Source organism: Sander lucioperca, chromosome 6 (genome assembly GCF_008315115.2).
Source record: "Sander lucioperca isolate FBNREF2018 chromosome 6, SLUC_FBN_1.2, whole genome shotgun sequence".
Taxonomy (NCBI): Eukaryota; Metazoa; Chordata; class Actinopteri; order Perciformes; family Percidae; genus Sander; species Sander lucioperca.
Window position 1 is genome coordinate 39,719,646 of NC_050178.1, and position 25,830 is coordinate 39,745,475.

Consider the following 25,830-nt stretch of genomic DNA (forward strand, 5'->3'; position numbering starts at 1 on the left):
ACCAAAGCCAATCTTGATGTGACAGATCACTTTGCAGGTGCTCAGTGTTGACACACACTGTCCAATAAACAGCATTCTTCCCAACATGTTTCATTATGCTTGTCTGCCTTGATTTCCTAGCCTAACATGCCTAACCTTAAAGAGGACCTATTAGGTGACCCGCACCCGCAATGGTCGCAAGAAGCTAGAGCTTCTGCACTCCCCTCCACATTTCATTAAATAACCAGGTCTATTACTTTTTCTTCGAAGCCAAATCGTTTTGTCTGTTATCACGGTGACTCAGTGAAACGCCTGCAGGCACAAAAAGACAGGTCTCGTTGTCGCCTAAACTATCTACTCGTTCAGAGAAATCTGGTAGCATGGCGGCGGCTTATGGAGCGGTAGCTAACGTAGCAACTGGTGTTAACACGATCCCTAACATAGAGGCCTTAATCGCTCAGGTCTTGGAAAAGCAACTAAGTATGCTTGAATCAGTGATCTACAAAGCAGTGAAGGGAGTGTTAGCGGAAATGAATGCCTCGCGGCAACACATCGGGGCAAAACCTGAGATGCAGGAAATTATGGTATGTGAGCCGGAGCAACCTGACTGCGTCACATTCACGATCCAGCGGCTTTGGGAGCTTGAAGAGACACAACACGTGCTACACGCTGAACGCAAATCGGACACATTTGTCTGTCTGGAATTGGATGTGGACGACGGCGCGACACACGCACGGGCCGCCCCGAGCCGCGGACTGTTGCCGACAGAGGAACCGGAGGGTGGCGGTGAGGCTTCGCGTTCGGTGCCAGGGCCGAGACTCGCGGACTCAGCACCTGTGGACTAACTACTACCACTAACTATGTGGAGGTTTTGGAACCAAGCTTGAAGGAACATTTATCCAGACAGTAAGAAATTATGAATGCTGGCTACTCAGTCTACAGTCTATGTTTTATGGACATTTAACCGGGCTGAAAAGGACACAGGTATGTAAGTTTCGGGACACTTAACCAGACTGAAAATACATGATAAATACTGGCTGGTCAGTTTACAGTCTATGTTTGTTAACATTTAGCCAGACTGAAAGAACATGAGGGATGTGGTCTGTTCAGCTCATAGTCTGTTTGTTGCTCCAACTAGATTGGTCTGTTTTTCACATAGCTTATTCAGAAATTGATTTTCACATAGCCTATTTCAGAACTTAAAGGTGCTCTAAGTGATGTTGGGTGACGTTACTTCTTGTTGACGTTCAAAGTATTTTCAAACAAAACGAAGACTAGCTCGCTCCTCCCTCCTCCTCATCCCGTTCCCTCCCTTCTGTGCTTCAGTGCACTAACCCCCCCCCAAAAAAATCCTTCTTGTCCGTTATTGGCTGAACACTGGAACACGGTTTGTGTATGTTTGCATGGTCCAGGTTGGACCACTTTGTTTTTGTTGGTGTGTGTGGACCCTAGGCTGTCTACAGAGACCGCTTTTTTTACAGTGTGTTTAGGGGACCGGCAGCTTGCGGATAGTGAGGAGATGTTTGCTGTATGTGACAAAACATGTTGTAGCCTAAAAAACGCGCGACATCGCTTAGAGTACCTTTAAACTGCAACGAACTGCGTTTGATGTGGTCACGCATCTTACAGATAGGGGAGGGGGTCTGCGGTCTCAGAGGGTTAGGGGATTTATTTTATTTTTTATGTATTCACCACACCTTGCTCAGAGCTAACAGTTCACCCTTTGCTACAAATTTGTCAGCGAATTCCGGTAGGGTACTCAAGACATGTATGCGTGTAAATTTTGAAGATGGCTGAGCTTTCAATCCTTTCAGTCAACATCAGGGGGCTAAACGGGCCGATCAAACAAGCTAAATTCCTGGACTATTTAAGAAGGAAAAACATAGACGTGGCGCTTATACAGGAGTCACATTTACGTAAAAGAGATGTAAATCGTCTACAAAATAAATACTTCAAGGTTGCTGCCTCATCTAGTGACGACACCAAAACCAAGGGCTCCATTGTGTTGCTGTCGCGGAAATGCGCACTCACCGTAGACAAAAGCAGTAAAGACTTATCAGGCAGGATATCTTATATATATGTACCATGATATGGAGTAGGAAAATAGCCTTTGTTTCGGTATATGCACCCTTTACATATGATGAAAGCACCTAACCAATGAATTGCTCTCTCTCAATGAATATTCACTAATTATAGGGGGAGACATGAATGCAGTACTAGATTTAAATCAGGATAGATCAGGGGTCAATCACACAGAAGCCCAGAAACATATATCAGACATGTTTAAAGCAGTTGTGGAATCTCACCAGCTTACAGATATATGAAGGATGCACAACCCTACTAGGAAGGATTACACCTTTTTTTCCCACACGTCACCTCACTCACTCCCGCATTGATTATTTTTGTGCTCCAGTGAGCTTAAGGCAATGTTTCACACAATAACAATAGAACCAGCAATTATTTCTGTCTGATCACAATGTGCTGATAACCACATTCCGTTGTGATATGTTAGGAGAAAGATCTAGGAGATGGCAATTTAATAATTCCTTTCTCCAGAACACAGCTTTTGATGCAGAATTCAGAATCAAACTGGCTGAATTTATATCAATTAATACCGACTCAGTTTCTGACCCTGCATATACATGGCAGGCTACTAAAGGATTTATTAGAGATTTCACATCTTCCTTCACGGTCAACTTGAAGAGGAAAAGAGAGGCAAGGATTGCGGAGTTGGAAGAACGCTGTAAACTGTTAGAGCAGTCTTTTAAGACTAAGGCTGCATCTCATTTCTCTGTCTTAACCCTTCCCCCTACCCCTTAGTTTTGCGCGTTCACGTGAGAGTAAGGGCTGTCCCAAAACTAATTTTGATCGAGGGGTAGGGCTAAGGGGAAGGGCTAGATACCCCTTAACACCAAGCAAGGATGAGAGCTTACTTGAAAGCAAGGGGTATCCAGATACATTGCGCAACAAGGAACAATGGCTGCCAGGTCGACCAGAGAGAGCCATAAATATAAGTATTTTCGGCTTAAAGAATTGATTTAAAAATTACGAAAGTCTTGTTTTGTGCTCTACACAGTCCTGTACATATATATTTGCAACCATATTTGTAATCGAAACCTTTTTTACAATCGCTAGCTAGCTTGCTATGCTAACGCTAATGCTAACGTTAATGTTAACGTTACATTGCTTATTTGCCTAGGGATTACTATAATGAAAAATGAGGAGGAGCGATGCTCTGTAAACTTTAATTTGATTAGTGATAAGACAAAGAATAAGCTTAATCAAGAGATTTATCCTTGAAAGGACGAGTATTGTAGACAAAGGCAGAAGGTTTATCCCGTCTTACATATGCAGCTATCCCCTTGTTTGTCAACAAAAAGCTCTGTAATACCATTGATAAATTACTTTTCAATTTTATTTGGAAAAACAAGACGCATTATGTGAAAAAATCTGTTATTATGAATACCTTTGAACGTGGTGGTCTAAACTTTCTTGATTTTACAACCCTTAATAATACTTTTAAAATAAATTGGATAAAGCATTTTCTAAAAAAATCCCACATCTACATGGAATTTTATACTTAACTATATTTTCTCTAAGGTTGGTGGTCTAGAATATTTACTTTTGTGTGATTATAAAATAGAAAAAATTCCCGTAATTTTATCTAAATTCCACAAACAAATGCTCTTAGCATGGTCGTTAATCTACAAACATAATTTCTCCCCACATAGGTGCTTCATCTGGAATAATCGGTTTATTAAATTCAAGAATAAATCTTTATTTTATAAAACTTGGTTCAATAATAACAGAATTCTAGTATCCGAACTACTAAATGATAATGGATCATTGCTGAATTATTCTGAATTCCTTCACACTTTTGGCATTCCAATCACCCCAAGAGAGTTTGCAATTGTTATGGATGCCATCCCATCTGGTATTTTAACTCTCTTAAAAGGGACTGGAAAACCAGATTGCCTACCAGCTTTGGACCCTAAGTTGACCTCAGTTGGTAATATATGTTCCGCTACCACAACGAGGAATAATAATCGTAACATACGCTCTTTATTTCAAAGAGATGTCACCAGCACCCCTAATGTTGTTCCCTATTGGTCTAACTTTGTTGACAATCTGAATTGGGGGAATATATGGAACATATAATATAGAATAGAATATATGGTACGAATAAAGTAAGAGAAGTCTCTTTCAAAATCATACATAGGTATTATCCTGCTAAGCAATATCTCCTTAGGTTTAAGCTTGACATATGTGTTAACTGTTCTTTATGTGGAATATGTCCAGAAACAATGGTGCACCTGTTCTGGCAATGTCCCTACTCCACCACTTTCTGGAAAGATCTATCACGATACATTACTAATAAACTTTTTTTTTCTTTTTCTTTGTTGTGGAAGGATGTACTGGTTTCCATGACAACAAAAGTAAAAAACCGAAATAAATATACCTAATTAATTTATTGATCATTTTAGGGAAATATCATATTCACAAAGCCAAATTTAGTAACTCTAAACCTTCTTTTATTGCTTTTGGTAAGGAAACGGAACAGTACATCAAAACCATCTATGATTCAAAAAATAAGAAAGCTAAAACCATTCAGTTATGCTCTATTTTTAAAGTATATATTTGAAACTCCCCCTGGCTCTGCTCTTGACTAATGTTTTTTCTGTATTAATGACTCTGTTTGCTTGTTCTTACTGTTTGTATCGTAAAGATTTAATAAAGATTTATAAAAAAATAAATTAAAAAAAACTGCTTATTTGCACAACAGTCCCGCATTTCTCTGCCTTGAATGGACTCCATGCATGTCTACAGTGTTAACTAAACTCCATTAGCAGCGAATTTCGTTTGACATCAGTACATAACACTACTTGCTTTGGAGACATCGATACATGCTTTACATTTACTGTCCTGTATCACACACAGGGACACCGGAGGAAACCCAGCAGCTGATCCACTCTCAGGCTGAAAACGAGCAAAGGGTTCTGCATTCATGTTGTAGCCATTCATTACTGTATTGGTACTATATTATTGTAATCATGTAATTCATTCCTGTTCATGCACCTGTACATTGTTGTTGGTTATGATACAGGACACTAATGAAAGAAATGGTGTTGGAGGGAAAGGTTACTGGCCAACAGGCATCAGACTGGGGTCTGGAATTTCAGAATAGCTGTAGTTTTTTGTTTTTTTGAAGTCTTGTGTGTCTTTTTTTAGTTTTATACATTTGAGTGCCTTTTTTATGTGTGTAACATGTAAGTTATGGTTCTAATAGTTGTAATAATGTTTACTTTATTGGGCAATAAAGACAGCTTTTTGTTAACAAAGAAAGTGTTTCTGAACATCAATGACATTCTGAACATCAATGAATTCAAAACAATGATAACTGAAACATATACCATGTTTCAGTAACCATGCAGTGTGTATACAAATATTTATTGCAAAGAGACTTAAGTATGGATGATGATGTAACCAAGTGGCGTCTCATTTCATAGGGGTATGTTTTCACCCCTACCCCTTACCACTCGGTTTCGAGGGACAAGGGCTAGGGGTAAGACAAAGGGGTAGGGGTAAGACAGAGAAATGGGATTCAGCCTAAATCTACACATACTCTTCTAGTCACAAGTCGAACAGAGCTGAATGATCTGCTAAGAAGGAGAGCTGAGTTCATAATGCACAGAGTGAGGCAAAATTACTATTTTAATGATTGTAAACCAAGAAAATTGTTGCTCTGAAATTAAAACAAAGCGAATCCAGAGCTACTATCAACAGCATCTGCACAGATCGAGGTATCTCAACAAATCCTAAGGATATCAGCGCCACTTTTCAATCCTTCTACTCAAAGTCGTATGAGTCCTCCTGCAACCCAGATCCGACACAATGCCAGAAGTTCCTAAAAGAACTAAACCTGCCTCTCTTGACCCAGAGGAGGCAGAAGAACTGGGTCAACCGATAATGTTAGAGGAACTTAAATCAGCATTAAAAACAGTTAAAAAAGGGAAAACGCCAGGGTTGGATGGAATTCCATCAAAACTTCTTCTACAGTATTTTCACATATTAGGACCTACCATTTTACAAGCTTTAACTTCAGCCATAGAGAAGGGTACTTTCCACCAACAAACCAACACTGCGCTAATTTCCATCATGCCAAAGAAGGGTAAAGATCCTACGGATTGCTCAAATTTCAGGTCCATCAGCCTCACCAGGACTGATATTAAGCTTTATTCCAAAGTCTTGGTTCTCCGCCTTGAGCGCTTTATCGAGAAGTTAGTCCACCCTGACCAATCAGGTTTTATACCCAAGCATCATGCTGCAGACAATGTATGCAGACTATTTCATGTAATAGAAGAAGCCAAAAACCTTCCAACAACGGCAGCAGTGCTATCAGTGGACACGGAAAAGGCTTTCGACCACCTAGAGTGGAACTACTTGTGGCAAGTAATGGAGAGGCTTGGTTTGGGGGCCAAATTTATTGACATGGTGCGTACTTTATACGCAAATCCCACGGCCATAGTCTCAACCAATGGCTTGCACTCTCAGCCATTTCCCATCGAGTGGGGCTCACGACAGGGATGCCCGCTCTACCCCATGCTGTTTGCAATATCTCTTGAACCGTTAGCCCAAGCCATAAAGCAGAATAAAATCTGTAATGTCCAGATTAAATCCAATAGCAGTTCAATATCATTATTTGCAGACAATATTTTGTTGTACATTTCTGATCTTGAGGACTCTATTCCAAAGATTCTTTTGAAATGAATTTGGCTCAATCTCTAAATATCTAAAATTAACTGGAATAAATCTAATCTTCTTTTATTGAACAACAGACATGTGACATCAGCCATTAGTGTTACAATACCAACCCAAAGCAAAATTACATATTTGGGCATCACCATACACACATCCCTACAGCGAGTTGTCCAGGACAACTATGAAACTATATTAAGTAGTGCTCAAAGGGATCTGGCCAATTGGTCCGCGCTGCCGGCATCACTACGCTCCAGGATTGCTGTTGTTAAAATGAACATAGTTCCTCGTGTGAATTTCTTAAGTACAATGATCTCCTTACCTTCATCGATACATTTCTGGAAGAAACTCGATACCTTAATTCGGCAGTATATTTTGAATAATAAACAACCTAGGCTAAAATACCCTACCCTGCAACGTACCACAAACACGGGAGGTTTGGCCCTCCCCAACCTTAAAGTGTATCACAGAGCCTTTCAGCTACGGGCCCTCAGATTGTGGATGGACCCCTCATCTACAATTCCATTGAGCGAAATAGAGCAAAACCTCACTGGAAGTCTAAGACTGCAAGACCTTGTCTTTGCAGGTGTGTGTCCAAAAAAGTGCATGCTAGCCTATGGCCCTATTATTACAAGCACATTAAACAGGTGGAGGAGCAACAAGGGTAACAAACCCTTTGCTTGTAAGCAGTGGAGTGACAGATGCATTTATCCTGTAAACCAGCTATTCAATGATAAAGGTATGTTGAGTTTTGAAGACCTGAGAGCTAGTTTTGAGGTCCCCAGGACATCCTTCTTCTTGTATCTGCGCTTAAGATCAGCCCTAAAATGTTATGGAGTGCCATGGGGAAACAGTCTTGAGCCACACCCAGTCATTAAATGGTTTGTTGATTTCCCTGTGAGAGGATTAGGGTCCAAGATCAATGCTAAACTGATGCAAGTATCCATAGGAGAACTCCCAATAGCAAGGAAATGGGAGCGAGAGCTGAGCCCTGAGGGGAACGCAATTAATTGGGAGACAGTTTGGGACAACATTTTCCACTGTTCCAAGAATCCATATCACCAGCAGATCCACTTCAACATATGTCATAGGACACATTGGACTCCTCAGAAGAGCTACATCTCTAAAGTCATTCCCACTCCCTATTGCACGTTCTGTCAACCTGAACAAACTGGAACTTTCCTGCACATGGTCTGGGAGTGTGAACAGGTGCATGAGTTCTGGAATAAAACAACATCACTAATGTCTGATGTGGTAGGATGTCGACGATGTTTTGTTTACCTCGGGACTGCAGAGGGTGGGGGGTGGGAGAGGATTTTTGCTCTTGTTCAATTGTATTTGTCTGTTCTGTTTGTTCAAAAATATAAAAACAATAAAAAAAAGAGGACCTATTACACGTTTTCCTCTTTTGTGACCTATACATTTTGCTATAATGTTGTGTAGTAGTGTTAAATGATACCAAAGTGTCAAATAATGAGGTAAATGCATTTAAACATGAGCCCTGCAGACAGCTTGGGCTAGCACTGCCCAGCTCTGCCCAGCTCTGAACGCTCGGATCTCATTGTGTCTCAGTGGGGTCTTTGAATTTCAGCTCTGAGCTGTCCCCGCCCCGCCCTCGCCCATTCAACACTGCGCTCGCCGCTGCGTCTGCAGTCCTCTTTTCAATTTGTAGTATTAGCACGTCGGTGGAACAATGTCTCGAAAAAAATGTTTATTTGGGCGTGAGGGAAAGTTGCTTTTCTTTGGCTTGCCTAAAGAGCCAGGCAAAAGTGGAAAGTAATGGAGAGGCTTGCGAGAGAGAGACCCTGCATTTTATCAAGATAAAAAGAGAGATTTGTGAACTGGGCACAGGTCAAGAACGGGTTTTGCAAGCGTTTGTTACCTTTACCCTAAACTCAATTAAAAAAACTATTTCTAAATTTCTAAATTTCTTAAATCTGAACAAAGCATTGGCCTCAAATAATAATAATTATTATATTTTCATGTTTTTATACAACAATACTACTACTTTTTTGTTTCATACACTGAAGCAGAAATGGCTATCACTTTTTACAATTTGTTCTCAATTCTTATACTAATTACTTTCTCCAGTAAATGTGTTTTTTGGAGCTCGGGTACTTCCATGTGTCCAACATTTGTTAGGGGCTCCTATAATAATTTGTTAGCACACTAGTGCCCCACACTACCTAGAAACTAAGGACGCCCAGGAGTTTAACTAAGAAACTAGAAGTTTCTCAGCACATTCAGGCCAATTAGTTATAAAAAATAAATAATAATAAATAATAAAAACAGCACATTAAAAAGTTGTGTGTTGGGACACAATTTTTGCAAGAGATAAGACTCACAGATCACAGAATCATGGTGCTGTTCTTTTGTGAATCACATTTTAATTGATGCTTGAAAGGAAACATGCAGATGTGAAAAGGAAGATTAAAAAAACAGAAAGACAAGACAGCCTTTTTTAAAGCAGCCCAGATCTGTTTTTTTCTGTTTTAGTACAAAAAAAAAATGTGTTAGAGAAAATCTAAAATGCCATAAGTGTACACTATCTAAGCTCATGTGTATTCAAAGACACCTGCCTCAAATTTACTGCCACAAAATGGTTGCTTGTGTATATACACCTACCATCTGCAAAGCTGCTGTCCCACAAAATCACTCTTGTACCTGCCATTGTTTTCTTGATTGCTTCCTGTACCTCTGAGTTTGGCCTTAAGGATAACATTGATTGGGAAAAGACCATGCTCGATTTATTATTATGTTTTTTTCCTCAACCATGTTCTGTACCAAGAACTATTCCTGAACCACTGGAGTCAATTAATGTCCAAACAGATGTGCAATGCCAAGAGCTAAGTTTTGCCGCAGGGTCAAGCGGTCTGAATCTAATCTCCTCTACATTTCCGTCATTATGGCCCTGTACATGCTGACCTGCTCTCGGGCCACAAGAGAGCAAACAGCTTTTGCATAATCACATGTCATTGCAGTAGAATAACTCTACATGACCTGAGAGGAGTAGCGTGTGGGTAACTGGTGACATTGTCATGGTATTGGGCTGATGGCTGTGACTAAAACTAAACTGCCAAAAATGGAAAGCAAATAACGTTTTAATGAGAAGTGCCTCCATTCCGTTTTATTCTTAATGTGTCATATGATCATGTCTTTGATGTGCATTTCCATGTCTTTCCTCTCCTCATTTCTTTTTTGATTTGTGTTTGCAGAGAATGGAAAGGGAGATACAAACACAGAGAAATGAAGCACCTGAGGCAAAAGTGGGACTTTACACTTGAAAGTGGAAATCATTACTTATGCATTAGGTATGTCTTTGAAGAACCCAAAACATGCATATTTCCCTATTCCTTCCACCCAAATAATACAGATAAAATCAATTATTCATTTGTAAATGTTTATTTCACTTCAAAAACAAGTATGACATGGGCCTTGATGTTGGAAAAACTGTTTCTGCAGTAACCCACACTCACAATGCCCTCATTGGAAGTTTGTACTTCTGTTTTGAAGTTATACAGAACTGTCCTACAGCATGAATAAACAGTGATTACCAACAAATACATACAGTCGGTCCACGTTTTTATGTTAATGTTATCAACCAACATTTTATTGTGGGCAAAATGTCCCCAAAAACAGGAAAAACAGGGGACATCAGTGTCCTTTTAAAAGAGTTCAAATGTAGGCAAGAACCTACAGTAGCAAACAAGATGGTAATTTTTTTGTAACCATGGTTACGCCAAAATGATCATCTATAATGTGTATAGGCTTATGACAAATTATCCAGTTATCATTGTAGGGATTATTATTAATTTGAACACCAGTTATATGCAAAATGATCCATAGCACACATGATTTTCTTTGTAAATTGCATGCATCGCTTTATTGGGAAAAATCTGATGAAAATACAAATATGATGGGAAAACCTGACGCTTAATTATGTAAAGAGACTTATTTCAGTATTAAATACATGAACTTATTAAACTCAAATCATCAGGTGAACTTTTGAGTAGCCGTAGAACCATTGTGGTAATTTATTTAACAACATCATTATACAATACGAGCTCTTGATGAGGTCCTGATGGTCGGCACAGATAAATGAAAATATCTGTGGTTGAAAATGGGGTCGAAAGCCCTGATGGCTGTCTGCTATTACATTTTCATTACTTTAGATGGTCTTGGCAATGTACAGCTTCCTGATTAGTGAGTTTTTTTAATTTGTAATTTTTAGCACTCAGGGAAGGGAAGAGAGGGGAATACTAGCTGAAGCTCATAATTAAGCTTGATCCCTACCCCTACCACACTGTATGTATCAGACACACTCAGAAGATTAAGGTTAGCTTGTTTTACGTTGAATCGTCTTGCTTTGCCAGACCCTCCTCCAAAGCGCTCTGGAGGAGAGCCTGACTACTCCACATAGCATTCGGGGATGGGAGGAAAACATGCTCTGGTTTATTGCCATTTCTTTAAAACAATCACAATCGTCTTGGGCGGTGCATCAAAGAAAAGCTTTGGTGCTGCAAAATAGGCTCAGAAGGAACTTGTTTTGGTGGAACAAGTATACGTTTAAAAGTTGTTTTAGCCATGCAACAGAAGAAATCGACCGGAATTTAAAATGCCAATACAAAGGAAGCCCAGGGCAACGGATATCCGGCTTACATGAATAAAATCCGGCGGATTTTCCGGCGGCAACGGAGCAATCCCGGAAGTGGAACGTCAAGGACATAGACTATACGTTGAATACCCACTATAGGAATACATGTCTATCCAAAAAAACATACTTCATCAGTCTAAATAGGTTTTGTATACTGTATATGGCCTTCCAAACACAACTCAGAATCAGCAGTGGCAGTCCTGTACACATCAGCGGGTCATCCCAGTGAGCACAGACCCTGATCATCCAGTGATCCAACTCATCCAAAAGGGATGGAACCATAGACTGTATAAAATATGGATGTAGTCTCCGTTCTGAAGAGCCAAAATAAAGCTTAAAGTGGGCAGCTTTGTGTGGCTTCGGCCGTCTCCATCTTGGCAGTGCCTGTCATTGGCTAACTCCCAGCTAATCCAAAATTGGGCAAAGAGGTGGAGCGTTGATGGAACTGAGGTGGGCTGAATTAAGCCTACAGTTTATGCTCGCTTCCTGTGACGGCAGCTGCCCTGTCACTCAAAGCAGCACACTCTTAAGTATGCAGAACTTTAAGCCTGTATATATGGGTGAGTTGTAATAGATTTCAACCCGCCCCACAGTTGTCATGAAGGGGGTACCTAGCTATAGAGACCAAAACCGTTTTGTTTTTTTTGCAACAGGCTAGACTTGTTTATTTCTGCTGTTGAGCATTTTAACATGGGGGTCTACAGGGTTTGACTCCGTTTTAGAGCCAGCCTCAAGTGGCCACTCAATGAACTGCAGGCATTGAGCTTCATTTTCAGCACCAGAGGTTGCTGCTTGGTTGGAACAGTAATTTCTGCTAACCCTGTTCCTTGTGAGAACTGTCCTCCTAAGAAGAATGACCGCATCAGTCGCTTTGGCAACTGCCCCTAAACTACATAGCATATATAACATTCAAGTGGGAAAGCCCTCTACTGGCTGAGGGAATTATAACGAGAGCAAAGGAAAAAGCCAAGCAACCATATCATTGAGCGACAAAGTCTGTGTAGGGATAAGGTCGGGGTGGATGGACTGGTCAACAACAGACACTTCCTATTTTAATATAGATCTGTCAATTATTCTTTTTAATTCATTAAGTCTATAAAATGTGAAAAAACATCACAATTTAAGCTCTAAATTCACACACACAGACATTTATCTAATATTTTGCCCTTCTCGTGTATGGAAATGGGCAAAAGGACCATTTACAGTAGTATGCAGTCCAATGCAAGACACTGGAACAAAATAATATTATACAAACTCCGCAAAAATAATATGTATTGCAGGGCTGTTGTTCTGGATTGCATTACATAATTCAGATGTGCCTAATAAACTAGTAGCTCAGTGTAGGGCTGGTATAGGAAATATGAAGGCTCATTCTGATTGGTTGAGACGGTACAGTTTCAAGGATCTGTACATGGAGGATTCTACTTAATTGATTATATATATATATAATAGTTACATATTGGCATCAGTATTGAGGGAAAAATAACCTATTCTGGTATTCCACACATCCAGCTCAGCTCTGTAATCAGCAACTGTCTTATCTATGATTTTTTGTTATTTAAATCACAGGCAGGGTGGAAGGGGGGGGGGGGGGGCAGCACCTAAACACCAGTGATGGAAGTTCGCAGATAAAGTGACACAGTTGGCCATAACAAGGCAATTTCAGTCGGCAAGATCAGTTCATTTTCTCCGTAAATGTTTCATTCCACAATTCATCTCTGACACATAAATTGTATTTGAGCCTGATCTTCCAAGGGCTAAAACGAAGTCCCTCCTCTGCAATGTTAAATGACCTCTGGAACAATTTGATTATGATGTCTTGCTGACAGACAGATTTATCACCGGAGTGGAGCCATGTAATGGATATGAGCACAGCTCTGGTGACAGGAGAGAAGACAGTGAGAGCAAGGGATGAGGGATAGAGGAGTAGAAGCAGGAGAGAATGGACTCTAAAGCCTGGCTAAGTAATCCATTTACATGTGTGTCATATGATAAACAAATGACAAATGACTGTTCTTTTCGTAGCTCTAGTAAAAGTGAATTATGGTTTTAAAGTACCAGTGGCATGTTAACTTCACTCAGAGCAAATGGATCCTGAAGGAGCAGTTTTACAACAAAACTGTAAACACTGATTACATTCATGTCCCTGTTTGAAGACAGAGTGCTAGACATCAGTCCTGGCGACTTCCTTACTGATATTACCAATTTTATTCCCACTCGGCAGGTCTAATGAACCTGGATGTGTTTTCTTTAGCTCTAGCCAGTAAGCTTGACACATTGTTAACAGTGTTGACATCTCTGCAGAAACAGCACAGGGGTCTTAAAGGCTGGATGAGTCACAATTCAACACTACGGGCCAATAACAAAACAAGCCTTTTCAAAATGTCACCACTGAGGCTTAACTCTTCTATATTCACCGCTTCTTTCTGTTTTCACCGATTGTCAGCACTTGGCTGAACTCCATAACACTAGGCACAATGGAAATACAAGAAAGACTGACTCCTGTGACATTTGTTTGGAGACCTGCGTGATGTCTGGAGCCTTCCCGCGATAGATAGACGACCCATGTTAACTGTGCCACTGATGGAGACCTCTGTCAGGCAACAAGTGCTGACATTATTCTTCTGCCTGCACTTTTCTATCAATCACGTTTTCCGAGTGTTTCCACGGAGACCGGGGAGGACAAAGGTGAGTTGAGGAGGGGGAGTATGTAAGGACAGGTTATCTGTCAGAAAGTGCATCAGGACAGGAGAAATAATTTGACTGGCACTGACAGACCTTTCACTTTGCCTTTCTCTGACATAGGCTGCTGTCAAACTGATAGCAGATTTGTTTCCTTGTGGCGAGCCAAAGAAAGTCACTGTCAGACCACTGGCATTCAAAACAGAAAGGGAAAGTGATATCAGAAAAAAATGTGTGCTGTGAATGTCCTCATGAGTAGATTGAAACCATCTGATTTATTAATTTTCTTATGTACAAAGGGCAGTATAAAGAACAACATATTTAAGATATTAAAAGCACAGAAAAACTTAATTGTGTTGTTTCTGGGCAATTAATCAAAATTGTAATTCACTTACAATTTCGGCTCCTAATGAGCACAAAAACAGAATTATCGAGAAAAATAATTATTTCGCACATTACGTTTTGCAAGTAAACTCTTATTTTGTCTTGTGTTCTAAATGAAAAAAAAAAAAAATTTCAAACAGGAAAAGTATCCAGGGTAATTTCACAGTTCAAGTTGTTTTTACTCTGGATTTGTTTAACTGTTTCACTGTTTTTTTAAGTTCAATAATTGCATCATCTTTCCAAAAGTCAATGAGTAATCTTGTTAAATAATTGTGATTTCAAAATTGACCAAAATAATCGTGATTATGATTTTTTCCATAATTGAGCAGCCCTAGTTTATTGCAATGTCCAGATGTGAGGAAAGTGTGGGTGTTTTATTTAGATGCAAATGAAATCATAGAAAACCACGGAAGCAATCTACCACAAACACTCCAAATGGCTTGATTGCTAAGGTGTTGTGCAAATGTGGCACACACACAGAAATCTCATTGTCATGAACAGTATATTTTAGCCAGGTACGCTCTTACCAAATGAAAAGTTTGTGCTGAACGCTGACGGAGTATCAAGACAGATAGAGAGGGATGAGTTCATTTAAAGGTGCAGTAGGTAAGACTTATAAAACTAACTTTCTGTCATATTTGCTGAAACTGACCCTATGTTCGAGTAAAACTACATGAAGCAGGTAATTAAAAAAAAAATCTGGCTCCTCTGGCACCACCTACAGTGTGATTTGCAAAAATCCACCGCTTCCTGTTCAGATGCACCAATCAGGGCCTAACTGGGTGTCTAACTGCGTGTCAATCACTGCTCATGCCATGGATGTATTAAGAGAACTGGATACAGTGTTCGGCGGGAAGCCCCGTACGTTCCAATGAGAGTGCTCAAAAGCGCATAAAGCAAACATGGAGCTCGGCTCTTCCGCATTGTTGGCCCATAACGCTGGTTGGCTCACGATGGGCATGCGCACTAGCAACAATTTGTTTGCGTTGTCGTAGCAACCGGTAGCAACATGCGCGTTCATGAGCTTCTCTGTCGTGTCTCTTACTGGCGAACTCATGAACTCGCCGTTTTCATTGTCTAAAATATTCACTAACGTTAAACATTGTTTTTCGTTGTTCCCGATCGTTTACATGCTTAGCTAAATAAACGATAGATGTATTTAGCTAGACAACCAAGGAGGTTTAATAATTATGTTGTGCTACTAGCTAGCTACCTACTAACTAGCGCTAGCTAGCTGTTAGCCTGCAGTTTCGTGAACAGAGCTCATCCATGGCTTCAGCTCTCATCCACGTTACAAGCTTTACAGCATACAGCCCTCGGATGTATCATAAGAGAGAACCAAGGCGATGTAATCACTATGTCTGTAGTAACGTTATGTAGGCATATAGCTAGCTATGTATAGATCTTAATACAGCCATGCTAGCTACCCCTGATGTTAACAACTAGCTAGCTAGCCGATAGCCCGCCAGTTTGGGAAACGCTAATGACGTTACATCCACGTAGCTAACAGGCTTTACAGCAGCTACATACATACATCCCTGGGATGTATCATGACTTCATAAGATAATACCATGGACGTATTCATAGAACACATGGTGAATTACAACCATTAGCTATATCCATTATTACAGCTAGCTACATGAGCTCGGGAGAACAGTCATGTGAGCGGGCGGGCGCAGTCCCGCGGCTCTGCTCGCGTCCACTATGCGCGTTCATCATGCCAAATTTAATAATTCTGGATTCGCTTCTAGTGAATGTTAAAAATGTTAAAAATGTTAAAAACGTAACGTTTTAAACAAGGACCCTTTCAGTGTTCGGGCTGGTAAGTTGATATACCCAGAAACAAATTATCCGCTGAAATATAGACGTTTCTTTCGCCATGCAAAGTCTATGTGAAAAGTCTTTCTGGGCCATGGGGTGCAGTACCACCGTTATCCGCTAAGCCCATGGTGGCTTTTAGACTCGGCGCTCTTCCTGGGGGCTTGGCTCATGCACACACATTCATTCTCCCTTGTGGGGGGAGGGGCTTAGGAGACCGTTTTGGGCTTTAGTGGAAAGGGGGGAGGGACTGAGAAGTTGTCGATGTTCAAATTTTTTGGCTAAGTCCTGGATCTTCACAATCCTACCTACAGCACCTTTAAAGAGGAAAACAAGCTGTTTAACAGTACTTGACCACCCAAGTTAGCTGTAAAAGTAAAATAGTAGGTAATAGGCTAAACTAATTGAATTCTAAAAAAAAATTGTCCAGTTTGTTTAGTTTCCACTTTTGGCTTCAATTCCTGCACACAATCCATTTTCAAATAATACTCTTTTGTACAAAAGAGATTTAAAAAATGATTCACAGCGACCTGTAATATCCAGTCTATTGGTCATGAATTGTTGTAATACTCAGCTGTGACCAGGCTCAATACGAACAGGATCGTCTGGCCTGATGGATTTTGACACATATAAAGAAAATAAGTAAATTAATAAGTCAGAAAAATTAAGTAAAGATTTAAAGAGGACAGCATTTTCTGATGCTTGAATCAGTGTTATTTCATGTCTTTGATGGCATCAGTGATAATCAAAATACTTAATCAGATATTTATGTGGTAATATTTTCTACATCATGAAGATGGAGGTTGAATCACCCTGCTTTCTAAGGAAAAGCGTCTAGTTGATGCACTGCATGTCATTACATTTTAATGTTAATGAAATATTAAATTTCAAGTTGGAAATCTTCTTACATAGGTTTCTGTTGTTACCTTAATAAATCATTGGCATTAATCTGCTCCAGAGATGACGGTAATGAGTCTCAATACATCACCCATGAGGAGCAAATGCAAACACACACACACACACAACTGATGGATTATCTTCTTCAAACAACTTTCATATCGTCAGTGTATATTGACCATGTATTTTAGTAGCTTATTTACTCCTGCAGCCACTGCTGCTGCTCCAAAGCCATCACTCAAACATAAAAAACAGCTTCTTATGCACACACATCTCAGCAAAATTAATGACTTGCTATGATGCAAGTATTTTGCCTCTTTTGCACAGAATTTTCACACATTTCTTGCATTGACAGTTTTGTGGGCTTTCGGATAAATTTGATTAAATTACTTGATGAATGACTTGACCACTGAAGTCAAACTTACAGTTAATACTATACTGCAGTCATCGTTACTAACTGCATGTTTGTTAAATAGCTCTAGTGACATTTCTGCATTTTACAGTGTGCCATGACGTGAGCCTTTAACGGCATTAATCATCAGGTCTCACATTGCCAGACCTTCCTCCACAGCGCTGCGGAGGAGGGTCAGGCTAGTCCACACAGCATTCCGGGATGGGAGAAAACATGCTCTGGTTTATTGGCATTTCTTTAAACCAATCACAATCGTTATGGAACATGTGTACGTTCAAAGGTTGTTTTAGTCGTGCAACAGAAAACTCAGATTGGACAGATAGTCTAGCTAGCTGTCTCGATTTACCCTGCAGAGATCTTAGGAGCAGTTAACCATAGTCTTCATAAATTGCACAGAGTTTAAAATTCCAACACAAAGAAAGCGGAAGGTAACGGACATACGGCCGTAAAGAGTGACATCCATTGGAATTTCCGGCAGCAACGGACCAATCCCGGAAGTGGAATGTTGTGGATATAGACTAATCATCAGGAAACACATTATCAGAGACCACACACCCACAGAATGCTGACTACTTTCTATTACAAAGACGTCTACAATTACTTGATAAACAGACCAGTTAATCACCTCACAAACTAAATTAATTACACTCTGAAGTCGACATTCCAGCGATCAAAATGCCCCTTGAAGGTCACAAGTTATGTTAAATCGACCATTTAAAGTTAAAAAAAAATCCTATTGATGTTTCTCTTATTGTTTCTTGGTTGTATTCCCTCAGTGTTTTTCCTTCTAAGAGCCAACAGAGAGACTGCTGACAAGGCAGCTGGCCCAGATTTGGCTTCCCCATGCCGCAGTATGATCAATAGATTGCAGTTCATGAGGACCAGTGAACGGCGGTGTGAAACTGCACCCTCTTCACCCTCCCAGAATTGCTTGTCTTGGGAAAATCAGTCAATTAAGTTCAAAAGAAAATGTACAGGAGATTGATTAAGTAGGCAGAAGTGGGCCTTTCAGCACTATAGTAGGTCACACCAGCATACTCCAAGCGCTGGAGTCAATGCGGCAGAGGCAGGATAGTTCTTGGAGTAGTCTATATCCTTGATGTTCCACTTCCGGGATTGCTTTGTTGCTGACAGAAAATCCGCCAGATTTCACTCATTTAGGCCAGATATCCGTTGCCTTGGGCTTCCTTTGTGTTGGCATTTTAAACTCCGGTCGATTTATGAGGACCATGGTTAACCTTTTCTCAGATCTCTGAAGGTAAATCCAGGCAGCTAGCTAGACTATTTTTCCAATCTAATTTTCTGTTGCATGACTAAAACAACATTTAAACGTACACGTTCCACCAAAACAAGTTCCTTCAGAGCCTATTTTGCAGCGGCACCACAGCTTTTCCCAGTGCTAATCACCGCCCAAGGCGACTGTGATTGGTTCAAAGAAATGCCAATAAACAAGAGCACGTTTTCCTCCCATCCCCGAATGCTATGTGGAGTAGCCAGACCTTCCTCCAGCACACTTTGGAGGAGGGTCTGGCAAAGCGAGACTATTCTTGGAGTAACCAACAGCATGCTCCAAACAAAACATGTGGTGTGTTGAAAAAGGCGATTGAACTGCTGTTGAATAAAGAGCTGCGAGCAAATTCCAGCATGCTGACTGTGACTCAGACAGAGGAGCTTGTGAGATGTTGTGATCAATGACCTGGTTGTTCTTTCGGACATATTGGACTTAATGTAGTCTGCTTCCTGCCCTGTTTGTTGTGATATTGCCATACACTTCCCCATGTTTATTACTCTCACAAACCGAACAGAGAATAAGGAATACGGAGTAAATTGGGACTCAGCTCATATGTCTATTGAATTGGTTACAGTTTATCATATGGTCCCGGGCTCACACACTATACCCTCCAGCCATATGTTTTCATTCTCAGTTGAGCTTAATAGACAAATACAGTGAGCTGGGGCAATTATTTATGGTTCTGGGGGCATCACCCAATGTAGGAGTGTATCTTAAGACTACTCGTAAGTGTAATATGTTTCTGAAACAATTTGTCTCCAGCATCAGAAAACACAAACTCTTAACTAAAAATAGTCACACTTTACATGCAAGCACTGCTCATTATTGCATTTTATCCTTAACTATTGCGCTACTGCTTCCTCAGTCCAAACTAAATGCTGCATCTGAGGTGATGCAAAAACAAGAAAATTAGTAATGAGCTGGCAACTTCAAGTTTGATTTGTTTCTGCCTAGGCGGTGGAACAAGATGCTGCCAGCCTGCAGTGGCACCAGTGATCAGACACAACTTGCCTGGGCACTGCCTATGTCTTGTCCGACTTAGCTTTGGCTCTGCCTCTCTGAGTGTATACTTCATCCACTGCTTAGGCAGAAGGCAAATTGGGAGTAGTTTCTTGATCTAATTGAGACACTGTATCATTAACAGGCATCCCCTTTGGCAGTAACCTCGTGATTTATGTGCCTGAGACAAACAGAGACGTATGCCAGGGATACAAGTAACAAAGCAGCTGCTAGTAACAAAGTAGCTGCAAAGCAAGATGATACAAGAAGCTGGAAATGTTGTAAATATGAACAGTTCATTATGCATGTGTTGTGTGCTGTTTTTTTTATTAAGGTACGCAGTGTGGCTGCAGGAATGGCAATGTTGGTCCCCAACTTTGGTTCAGAAATCTCAGCTATATGATGGATTGTCGTAACATTCATGAGCCCCAGAGAATAATTTCTAATAATGTCAGTGATCCCTTGGAATTTCCATCTAGTGCCTTCATCAAAGTCAAACTTGTGTCCACTACTTTGGTTTGTAACCAAATTCCCGAATTCATGACATTTCCATCAGCAGTATTTTGTGTTGAGTGCTAAGTAGCAAATGACTAACATAGTGGACATGGTAAACATCATTTACGCTAGCCTGACCAGTGGTGGGCAAATGGTGGCCAGTGGGCCAAATTCTGTCCTCAAGCTAAAATATTTGTGCCCCTGCATGCAGGCTGAAATTTACTGGAAGGTTTTGTCGGTATTAAGCCACTAGCTGCTGGCTAATTTATGAAGTGTTATGTTGTCCATCTCAGCTAGGAATGGAGAGTAGTTGAGTTACAAGAGAGCAGTCTGACGTTTGTAGAGGTCTGTATGGCTACACCTTAGCAGCCGGGTGTCATCTTTAGGCAATTTGATACAGGGTAAACATAGTATTTTAACCGTCCATAACACTAACGCTCTAGTGAGGCGCTGTCGAGCATTCATTCACAAACACTGTGTCACTCGTCAGTCAACACAGGTCTTTCCATTTATTTTGAATGCCTGCAGCAATAAGTTAAGTCTGATTCAACTTTTGGAGAAAAGCAACCCAACATCACCCTGACAATCATGTAACCGGAGATCAGACTCGTCAGTCCGTATCGCGGCGTGAGAGTCCCGTACCGTAAACAGGAAACATCACTGCCTCTATCGCTGCAACAAAAAGTTTTAAAAACTATGAAGGTAAAAAAAAACACAAGCACTGAACTGACCAGGAGTTTGTGTAACAATAGGTGACTGTGTCCTGCAACAACAAAGCAAAGTCGCTTCAACTCTCGCTTTTCTTTTTCTCCGCTGCCTTCACGTGCAGTCGAACATTTTGACAACCCCTCTGCCTCCGAAGCTTCGAATATTTGCTGTTGATAAACTGTACCGAAGCATCGAAGCTTAAAAAATGGTATTCGGTACAGCCCTAACAAAAGCTTTCACTTTTCATAGTTCAGCCTACATCAAAGATGTTACATGCCTTTTAATATAACTACTGAAGACAGCAATATAAATACAAGGATCATGTGCTGTAAATCCCAATAAATGTGACCTCATAATATCTAATACCGCCCCCATGTGAAGTGTCCAATGCAAACCATAACTACTGTGTCTTGTTCTACACCAGGCTCTTTGAACAGCACATGGGCCTGGAATGAAGTCTAATTAAGTTACCAGATGAAAAACGCATAAATAATATAGTCCAATTCATTTAAATAATATTAGTACCATGTGAATTAAACACAGTTGTAATGCCACAGCCTTAGCATATTTGACCAGGCAGTCTGTGTGCTGTGACAACAACTACTACAACAACAACAACAACAACTACTACTACTACTACTACAATCAACATAATGCTGCTGTGACTAATATAAAACCTTTTTATAATGTTTTATCTGCAAATGAATTAAAAGAAATAAACAAAATGTATTGGAAACATATGTAGCTCAGCGTAAATTCTTTCAGGAAGACCTAACAATAATCAGTCTCTCCTAAAGCGAATCAGCGCTTGAGGTGCTCTCCTTCTGATAATCCAATCAGGAAAGGCCAGGGATTTCATAGGCCAATCACAGTGTCTCAACACGTTTAAAAGCGCTTTCTCTCCCTGTGCTATCAGCTGTCATTTCAGAAAGGCGTCGTCCCTCCTCCTCCCCTTCCACCTCCCGTCCTGGTGGTTCTACGGCTGTCACTCCAGTGCCCCCTCGGCCTGGTCTTCCGGCGTTCTCCACCGCCACCGGTGTCTGGATTCCATCGGGGGTTTACATCATGGTTCCCTACTCCTATATATTAAATGTATTAATATATCTAATGTATTAATACAAATGTATTAATATAACGATGGAGTTCAATCTCCAATACTATGTTCAAATTATGCTCTTGTTCAATAAAACATTTTGCATATCTGCAAACAGTCTCTCCTGATTGAAATAGTGCAGTAAAATTTTAGTCCCTAAATGAGCAATGCTGACATTAACTGGTCCCTTGATTTATCAATTTTCTGACCCTTTTGTCTTTCTGTAGACTTTGAATGTTGATTCAGGTAGTCTTCCATTCTAACTTCAGTGTATCTTTGCTAAAGCTAAAAGCAAGCAAGGTGATAATGAGTCAGAGGTAGTAGATCTCTGAGTTTGAATGCTTATCAGATTCAAAAAACACTGCACAATGGATGGGGCGGCCTCTAGCTCACCCAGTAAGAGCGTTCGCCCCATGTAGGCTGAGTCCTTTGCAGCGGCGTGGGCTTGAATCCGATCTGCTCCCCTTTACTGCGTGTCATCCCCCATCTCTCTCCCCCTTTCCTGTCTATCCACTGCCACTGTCTAATAAAGGGAAAAGACTGCACAATGGACAATCTTACAGCTCTGGAAAGTTATCCTCCATTTTGGCGAAAGTAACATGTCTAGCAGGGATGTGCCTCGTTGCACTGCATGCACTGAAAGCTCTATATTTCAATTAAACTTTTTATGAAGACTTTGTTTTTACTACAGTTTAATACCTATTTTCCCACCATTAATAAACTCAGCAACATATCATAGGGAAGAAAAAGAGACAACCTATGTGAACAAGTTTAAATATTAAGGTTTGCATTTCCAACTTGCAAGTGCTTCAGGCTGCTCTGGCAAACCCCAGACACAAGGGCTGCTGCAGGCGGCTCAGAGGAATTCACTCTCTTATCTCTGCTTAAAAGAAATAGTACAGAGTGAGTGATGCTTTAGGGTTGTTGTGGCTGGCATGCTGGGAGAATTCATAGAATAAATCTCTAACATAATTTCAATATGTCATGTATTTCAACCTGTTCATATAGCTAACCCAGCGGTTCGCTGGTGATCCGGTTAGTAAGTTTGGATAGTTTAGAAGTGTTTCACATTAAGCATTTAACCTCAAAAGTTCAAAACTTGTGTCAGTATGGACATGCTAAACATCGTTATATCGGTTAGATTCCTCCTAAATTCAATCATTTGGTTCTTTTACTGAAATCATAAGCACCAAAGCATGATTCATAATGTTAGTGCTAATGAACAAAAGAGAAATCATGACGATTCCTTACCTGTGAGCTGGTCCTAAACGCTGAATCTGGCATAACGTTAGGCTACTTATATTCCTGTAGTCCGTAAGTATCCACCAATCAAAAGAATCAAAAGGGTTTTTCAGGCAGAACAAGTTCAGCCTGAAATACTTTCTCCTCTTCCTGCAATGTGTTGCTGGGTATGCTTGTTTTTGTTAGGTTGCTGCCTACACAGTGAAGCCATCACCACCGTAGATGTATTTAAGAACGTTGCTAAGGTGGTAAGCAAGCGTCCACAAAGCGTACCTCCTATGGAGCCATTTTGTTGCTATCAAGCCATCACCTGCCTTTAGCATCCCATTGACTGCCATTCATTTTGGCATCACTTTGACAGCGAATAACTTTACATCTGAAGCATTTAAAGACTCTATTTGTCCATTGTTTATTTCTAAAGAAACACGACAATTTATAAAAGGCTCCATTACCTTGTATCTCACATTATGGCTCCGTAGCAGACGTTTTTGTAAAAATAGGCTAACGATTGTGTCATAACCACGCGACTTACTGTCGCATAGTAGAGGATTTACCGTATAGTACAGGAGAAGCTCGCAGACAGTTTGGACTCACATTAGCTGTTTAAGTTTAATTACTAATGTTAACTAGCATTTTAGTTAGCAATAATTAGCCTGTGTCCATGTTATCTCCTTACATATACCTACGCTCTCCGTCTCTGCAAGATTGGGAATGATTGAGATTTCTCTTGGCACAGCTACCAGAAGACTTCCAACTTTCAGACATGTTGCTCACGTCACATTTACGTCGTCTCTCTCAGTTGGAGGCTGCGCAGTAACGCTCGGCGCTCACCGGAAAAGTGCTTCTAATGGCCTTCACTGGTCTCCGTCCAGAGCAACGGGATCTGTTGGTCCACTCTTACATACTGTCTATGGTGTAGACGCTGCTAACATGGCTGCTACAGAGAGTTTGGCCAACTAGGGAATCGAATGTTCTGAGCTATCCCGTTATGCGATTGGTTCCAAGGTGGTCACGTGTTTCGTGGACTCCATGTTGTATACCAAAATTCATCTGATTCCCATTGACATTGATAGTGCAGGGAATAGTGGAAAATGTAATAAATTATTTAAAAAATGATTAAATAAATAATAATAGAATAAATTTCACAAGTCCCCCCGTGAACCAAAAAGGCGAAAAGTATGGGAGCTGTTCATTATTGTTTGAGGTAAATGTCATTTCTCTCTTCGATATGATAACAAATTACATAGGACAAATATAGTAATACCATCGTTAATGTGTACCATGCTGTCAAAAAAGTTCTAACACTGCTTTAGAAATGAATGAAGTTTGAAGTTAGCCATGCCTTATGCTAGTGTTAGCTTTTTCGCTAGCACTCCATGTACCTAAATGCTTGTGATCTTGCCATAGTCATATGGCTTTTGGTCTCGACTGAGTCCAGGTGTCTTTATTATGTTCATAATAATATTGGATCAAAAATTTTTAATGAATGTAAGTTTTAATCTAATGTCATCGAAGTGAGTAAAATCATTTAGCACATACTGAAAACTCCTTAGCTCTCACGAGGTTAGGCCTAGAGGTCTGAAACTTTATACAGGTGGTGTTGACAAGATGTAGGTATGGGGTGTTTTAGTGGGGCATAAAGCATGTCTTAGTTATTGTTATTCAAATATGACTTATTATAAACAAACTGACTCCGTCAGGTCAGCGGTAGTTGGTGGTTCAGTTACCCCAGAATAGGATAAGTTCAGGCACCAAAACGACTAGTTAAGTTTAGGAAAAGATTGTGGTTTGTATTAAAACTCTCCCAAGGAACACACATTTCCCAGGTGAAAGTCTTTTATTTTCCCCAACTCCGCTCCCTGGCTTGTAAGTCCTGTATGTTAACGCCTGCCCATCCTCCCCGACCACTGCCCTACGCAGCCAGCCGCATTCTTATACAGCAGCAGTGGGATTTCCCCCTTTCTGGTCTACGTATCCCTGCCTCTGCTAACTTATTTGTATCCCCACTGAAAGTGTTTTGTTTTCGCCGTGAAGTGAACTCTGCTTTGTGGCTTAAAAGCGCTGTGTTTTATGTTGACACCACTTTGTGCTATTTCATTCTGAGATTATTTTCTATTGGATATTGATATTGATATAAAAAAAGTGTTTTGGCATGGATGGTCGGGTGGCACTATATCCATTATATAGATTTAATTTAATTACATTTTTGCATGTTTTGTTTTGTTGTGCATGATCAAAAAACATCCCCCTCCTCTGCTTTCTTCACAAATCACACCCTGGATGCACCTCTATCATGTGCCTTGGCTTCATAAATCTGCTCAATCACAATCTGGAAACTGGACCAAAGGGAGCACACTTAGGAAGTTGTAGAGCCTCTTGTGAGCCAAAACTGGGAGGTCTGAGATGAAAGGTCAGCAGAT

At 40.5% G+C, this 25,830-nt stretch overlaps 1 long non-coding RNA gene across 1 annotated transcript; it reads right to left on the reverse strand.

Annotated features, from left to right (window-relative positions):
- Positions 1 to 1,457: 1,457 nt before the first annotated feature.
- Positions 1,458 to 23,450, reverse strand: LOC116035617. Its single transcript, XR_004101413.2, has 3 exons — positions 23,439 to 23,450; positions 10,706 to 10,710; positions 1,458 to 1,568 (listed from the first exon to the last, which is right to left on the reverse strand). It is a non-coding gene; the product is annotated as an uncharacterized LOC116035617 (long non-coding RNA).
- Between the last annotated feature and the right edge of the window lie 2,380 nt (positions 23,451 to 25,830).